Source organism: Scomber japonicus, chromosome 19 (genome assembly GCF_027409825.1).
Source record: "Scomber japonicus isolate fScoJap1 chromosome 19, fScoJap1.pri, whole genome shotgun sequence".
Classification (NCBI taxonomy): Eukaryota; Metazoa; Chordata; class Actinopteri; order Scombriformes; family Scombridae; genus Scomber; species Scomber japonicus.
This window is the reverse complement of record NC_070596.1, coordinates 1,152,030-1,158,029: the sequence shown is the minus strand read 5'-3', so window position 1 is coordinate 1,158,029 and position 6,000 is coordinate 1,152,030.

The following is a 6,000-nucleotide window of genomic DNA, read 5'->3' as shown; positions in this document are numbered from 1 at the left end:
GCAGCTGAAGCTTGTCAAAGGGCTTGATAACGAGTTCATTATTAGAATCAGGTGTGTTAGACTGGGGCGAAACCTAAAACATGGAGGAGCAGGGTTGGAGAACATTGATTTAGACAATTTGGTGATGGTTGGGTGGATCGCCTGCTTCATCAGTGACAGTGACAACAGGTGTATATTGTCAGCTCTGTGTTAGTTAGGGTAGGGAGGATAGAGCTGTCACCAATAACAGAGAAATACTTTATCAGTGTATAGTTGTATATGCTTTGAATGCTTTGATAGTACATTCCATGTGAGGCTGGAAGGGTCGAAGGCTGGTCCGTCAATTTTTTTTTGTACTCTGGCCTACTTCATGTAACATCTCTTTAAAAGGTATAGTAAGCGATGTGGGGGAAAACGAGGAGAAAAGTTGTTGATATTTGAGTGAAACCAAAACAACCCCCACCTCCCTTCGTGCTCCTTCTGGGGCTCCACCCCCAAAGTTCATGGACGCGCATTGTCATGGTATCGGACGTAACCACAGCGCAAGCTGACCAACATGACGGAGTCTGAAGCATTTGTTGCGGGACGGTAAGTTAGCTTTATTGTGATAGCAAACCTGTGTTTATAGGTCATCATGACAGCAGCTACGTTGTAGGTCACGTTAGCACGTTGCTAATGTTAGCAGAGCTGATGTTACTCACTTGTCCGGCAGATCAGCATCCGCCTTCACTCTCCACTCCTCCGCCGGGTCTACGTAACACCTCCCCCCTCTGTACAGACTTTTTTTCAGCGCACACTTTTTTTTCAGCGGCTGATTTATGCTTCTGCGTCGACGTGGACTCCTACGCCGTAGCCTGACGTGCACCTCCAAAAAATCCTAACTACGCGTCACGGCGTCACGGACCGCAAGGGCTGTGATTGGTCCGGTCAAAGCGTCAGTTCCTCCAGCAGTTGCTTTATTTATTAATAATGAACAAAAGGTATGTTTTTTCTGTTATTAGAGCACATAGCGCAATGCTACATGCTACTGTGACCAGAAGATAAACAAGGATACAGATAGAGACTCCTCTGAAACCACACACAGTCACACACACACAGTCACACCCCCTAGCAACACGTTCCCTCGACGCAGACCTTCGAAAGGACAACGACGGCGTCAGAGCGACGACGGCGTAGCAATGCCGTCGTCGCTCTGATGCAGAAGTATAAATCAGCCTTTAGAAGGGACAGCTAGGGGATAGTGAGGAGAGATTCGGTGATTTTGACAAAAAATGGATTGGATAATTATCGCTTACTACACCTTTTAAAAATCTCCAGTAATATGCTGTGTATATTTGTGAATTTGTGACGAATCTGCTGACGGAAGCGCAACATAGCTGGAGCTGTTCGGTAAGGAAACCAGTTGGGACATAACACCGGGGCAGGGGCCGGTGAAACAATTCCCGGTGGATTTCAAGACCTCACTCTGCCGCTGGCTATAGCCGACTACTTTCATTTTGACACGGCAGCGGTATCGGCAAGTACGTGTCACGTGACGGTCCGTTGATGCTAGTTTCAATTCACAATGAAACAAAACTTCAAGAAAAAAATACTGAGGACATGACCTCAGTGTCCTCAATGCTAGCTATGGCCATGACCTCAAGCCCCACCCATAGACTGGGACTCATTGTGCCCCCGTAAACGTTCCGGGAGATTGTTCCTGCTATGGAGACACACACCAACGGTCAAGGCACTGTAAAATGACCCTGAAGTTCCTGCATTATTCCATAAAGGGCCGTGTGTCTGCAGGTTTTTGATTCAATCAGCTGTCTGAAGACTGAGATCATTTGATTAAATGAGTCAAGTCTGGTGTGCTCCTGCTGGGTTAGAATTAAAAACTTGCAGCCACATGAACCGTTATAGAATAGTGTCCATAATTTGGACATCCCTGATCCAACTCAATCTGTAATAATAATAAAAAATAACCTGATTTCGTTGAATTTCCCAGTGTCAATTTTGCCTTTTTATTCATATTTTTGTATTAAATGTCACTTTTTTTTTGTGCACATATGCTGGTCTGATGACGTGCTTTTTGGTTTCCAGTGCTGGGTACCATCCTCTGCCCTTTACTACAAGCATCTTTCATGAACCATCAGTCCTGTACACTTCACACTTCATCAATCACTATGAGTCTCAGATCTGACACTTCAGCAGAATGCAGGAAAGATGAGACATCTGCAAACCTTCAGTGATGCTTCATTTCATTTCCATACATCTATAATAATCCTCTGCAGCTCATGGTCCGTAACAGTTTTTACAACATCAGTTCTGTGTTGTTAAAAAACTGTCCTGGTCAAATTATAGGAGGTTATATGAGGTCTCTGTGTGAACCTCAGATGAACTTTTGCAGAAAAACAAAATACTTGAATCCCCTGAAACACAAACAGCAGCATGAAGTCACACATCCATCCATCCTCCTCCTCCTCCTCCTCCTCCTCTCCTGCTCATCTCACAGTGTCTCCTCTCTTAGTCATTTAGCTTCACTGCCTTCAGATCCATTCAGTATGGAGCTCTGTAAGTGTCTGGGGAAAAGAGGGAAGTTAAAGGAACACCGAAGTCCATTTCATCCTGAGGGGGGCATGAATCTGTCTGAATGTGTTACATTTTATTTATGGCAATCCGTCCAATAATTGTGGAGATATTTTACTCAGAAACACAAATGTCAACCTCACAGTGATGCTGGAAGAAAAGTCAGTGGATTGTCAGAGTAGGGTTAGGATTCATCCTCTGGGGATCATGAATGTCTATGTGAACATCTATGCCAATCCATTCAGTAGATGTTCAAACTTTGACCTGCTGGTGGAAAGGTCAGGGGATCACCAAAGTCATAAGGATTCATCGTCATGGAGACATGAATGTCTAATCAGCATGCTATGGCAATACAGCCAATAATTATCGAGATAATGAATCCAAACGTTAATTGCAAGTTAAAATTCACCCAAACAAATGAAAAAGTTGTAGTGCATGAATTACTAATTGCTGCACACATATTAGACAGTTGTACAACAACGATTAAATAAATATAGAATACAAATTATTAAGTATTTCTTCTGCAATAACTATGTACCTCTAGTGCACTGAAGTCATTCTTTGGCAGAAATAACTTATTACACACAAAATAAGTGAGTATATTGCTTGAATAAAGAAATGTGTATGAAACTGTAGGCACTCATGTCTAATTAATGTGAATTAATTAAGTCTCAAGTGCACAGATTAAGTGCTTTTAAAGCGTGATTTGACTAATTAGTGTGTACAGATTAAGCAGCTGAAGTGAACAAATGATGTGCACTGACTAAAAAGTGCACATCAATTAAGTCATTCTAGAGCACTAATTACTTAAGTGTACAAATTAAGTTATTCCATTACACAAATGAAGCACTGCCAGGGCATAAATTAATAGTTAGTATGTGTTCACAAATTCTTGAGAATGTAGAGAGCATGAATTACTAATAAAAAACAAAATATAAAACAATTTCAAGAATGCAAAACTCCTGAAGAAAGTAATTATTTTGCAGAAATAACTCATTACACACAAAATAAGCGAGTCTATTGCTTGAATTGAGAAATGTGTATGACATTACAGGTATAAATTCCTAATTAATGTGTATTAATGAAGTCTTTCAAGTGCACAAATGAAGTGTTTCTTAAGTATGATTTGACTTATTAGAGCACACAAAATCAATTCTGGAGCACAAGTGTACAAATTAAGCACACATGATGTACTAATAGAGTGCAAGTGAATAGAAAGTGCATAGATTAGCTCATTCTAGAGTACTAATCACTAAAGTGCACATATGAAGTAGGCTATTAATAGGGTGCGTGTAAATAAAAAGTGTACAATTTAGCTCATTCTATAGTACTAATCACTATAGTGCACAAATGATGTACTAATAGAGTGCAAGAGAATAAAAAGGGCACAAATTAGGTCATTCTAGAGCACTAATTACTAAAGTGCACTAAATTAATAGTGTGCAAAAATTCTAAAGAATGTATAATGAAATCACAAATGAAGTACTTCTAGAGCATTAAGTTCTCACATGAGTCATTTGTAGTTTCAATGAACAACATTCACTTTGCATTTGTATTGTTTTATATGTGATATCATTAATAATGTTGCTGCTATTATTACACTCTATAGTTTCACATCTGGCTGTGGTGCTCATGCAGCTGCATGGCTCAGCAGCACCTCAGCAGCATCATTAGAGTTTCATTCAGCCTCTTCCTGCCATCTTTCTCTTGTCTCTGGGATTTGAACCGACAGCTCTTTGCTCTGCAGTTAAAGCATGTTTTCCTTCCTCCCTCCCTCCCTCCCTCCCTCCCTCCCTCCCTCCCTCCCTCCCTCCCCCTGTCTTCCTCCCCCGCTCAGTTTCCTCCCCCGAGGTGTTTTTACTGTTTTTGAGGAAGCAGCAGATTATTGGCAGAGAGATCAGACGGTGTTATAGATCTGATAGATGCTCCCGGGCAGATTTTAGATTTATGGCAATGTTTATATTTATATACATATAATCATCATCACCATCATCATAATCATCATCATCGTCTTGTTCGTCCCGCTAACCTCCGTTTATACTGGGAGTCCTCGGCTCTTACCCTCCAGGCTGAAATGCTGAGAGTCCAGACTGAAGAGAATGAAAAGTGAAGCTGTGTGGCTCTATCTGGGTCAGAGGATGAACAGATTCATCAGCAGCAGATTTACATCAGCAGAGTCTGAACAGAAGAAAAAGATCTGATGGAGGAAGAGATATGCTTCATCTTCAACCTCTGGAACCCCGACTCCCCCCTGAACTACATGCCTAAGTGGCGTTAAGCGGTCTTATTTCCACATCACTGTCTGACCATGTCATACATTAGTCATATATGAACATAGAGTATATATTACTACATACATAGTACTACGTTGTACTATAACAGTATCTTTCTATATCCACATACAGTGTCATTTGACCCAACATCTGTTCTAACAAGTAATTAGTTATCATCCTTATTTCATTAGATCTGTTATCACACAAATCTAATGCAGTTAGATACACATTCACATATTTTGAGATATTTGGCTCACCTCACAAGAAAAAGGTTCTGGGTTTGAATTTGCTGGGTGGAAAAAATATAATTTATATATACATATGGAATAAAACCATTTTTTGCAAAATATTTTAAAATATATCCTATCATGTATGGGACTTTCAGACTATGTGTGGGATACTGGTGACAGACAGTTGTCATAGCTACAGTAATTTAATTTTTGTTCCCTCGGATGGAAAAGTTATGACCTGCCATAGAGTCTGCCTCTTACTGGCTTGTGCATGTTGCCTTTGTTGGTTTGGTTGGTTAGGTTTAGGCATGAGGAGTGACATTGGTTAGGGTTAGGGTAAGAATATCATGATAAGCCGATCAGAGCCATCCCATCCCATCCTGGGAAAAGAAAGATCGGGCCCAGTGCATAGACTGTATAAAAGACATCGGGTCAGTGCCACCAAACTTACCTGGCTAAAGATAAAAAAGTGAATCTTTTGGAGAAAACAAAAGTATTCTGCACAGAAAAGTATTCTGGAGGAGTCCAAGCTGATTTCTGGAGGGGTGGCAGAGGACTGAATCAAGTGTGGTAGAAGTGCCTTTTAAAGTGCCTGAATTATGAAAATGATCAATTGAATATCTGTATATAAATGACACAGTGTATGCATCTGGTGAAATTTCCTATATTTTTTCATATCGCAATATATAACACAAAAGAAAGATATTGCATTGTTATTAATTCCAATATTATGCATCCATATAAGAAATGACTGCATTCTAAGCTGATATTTAATTTTAATAGCCTTGATGGTTTTGAAATTCAGCTGGCATTTTAAAGGCTTCTAAGAAATGTTAGTGCTTATAAGAAATATGCCCTCATGCTGACACTCAGTTTTGATTGCCTCCATGGTTTTTATGGGAAATGTGTAGTTCACAAAAGAGAAACTGTGTTCATGGTTAAAAAGATTT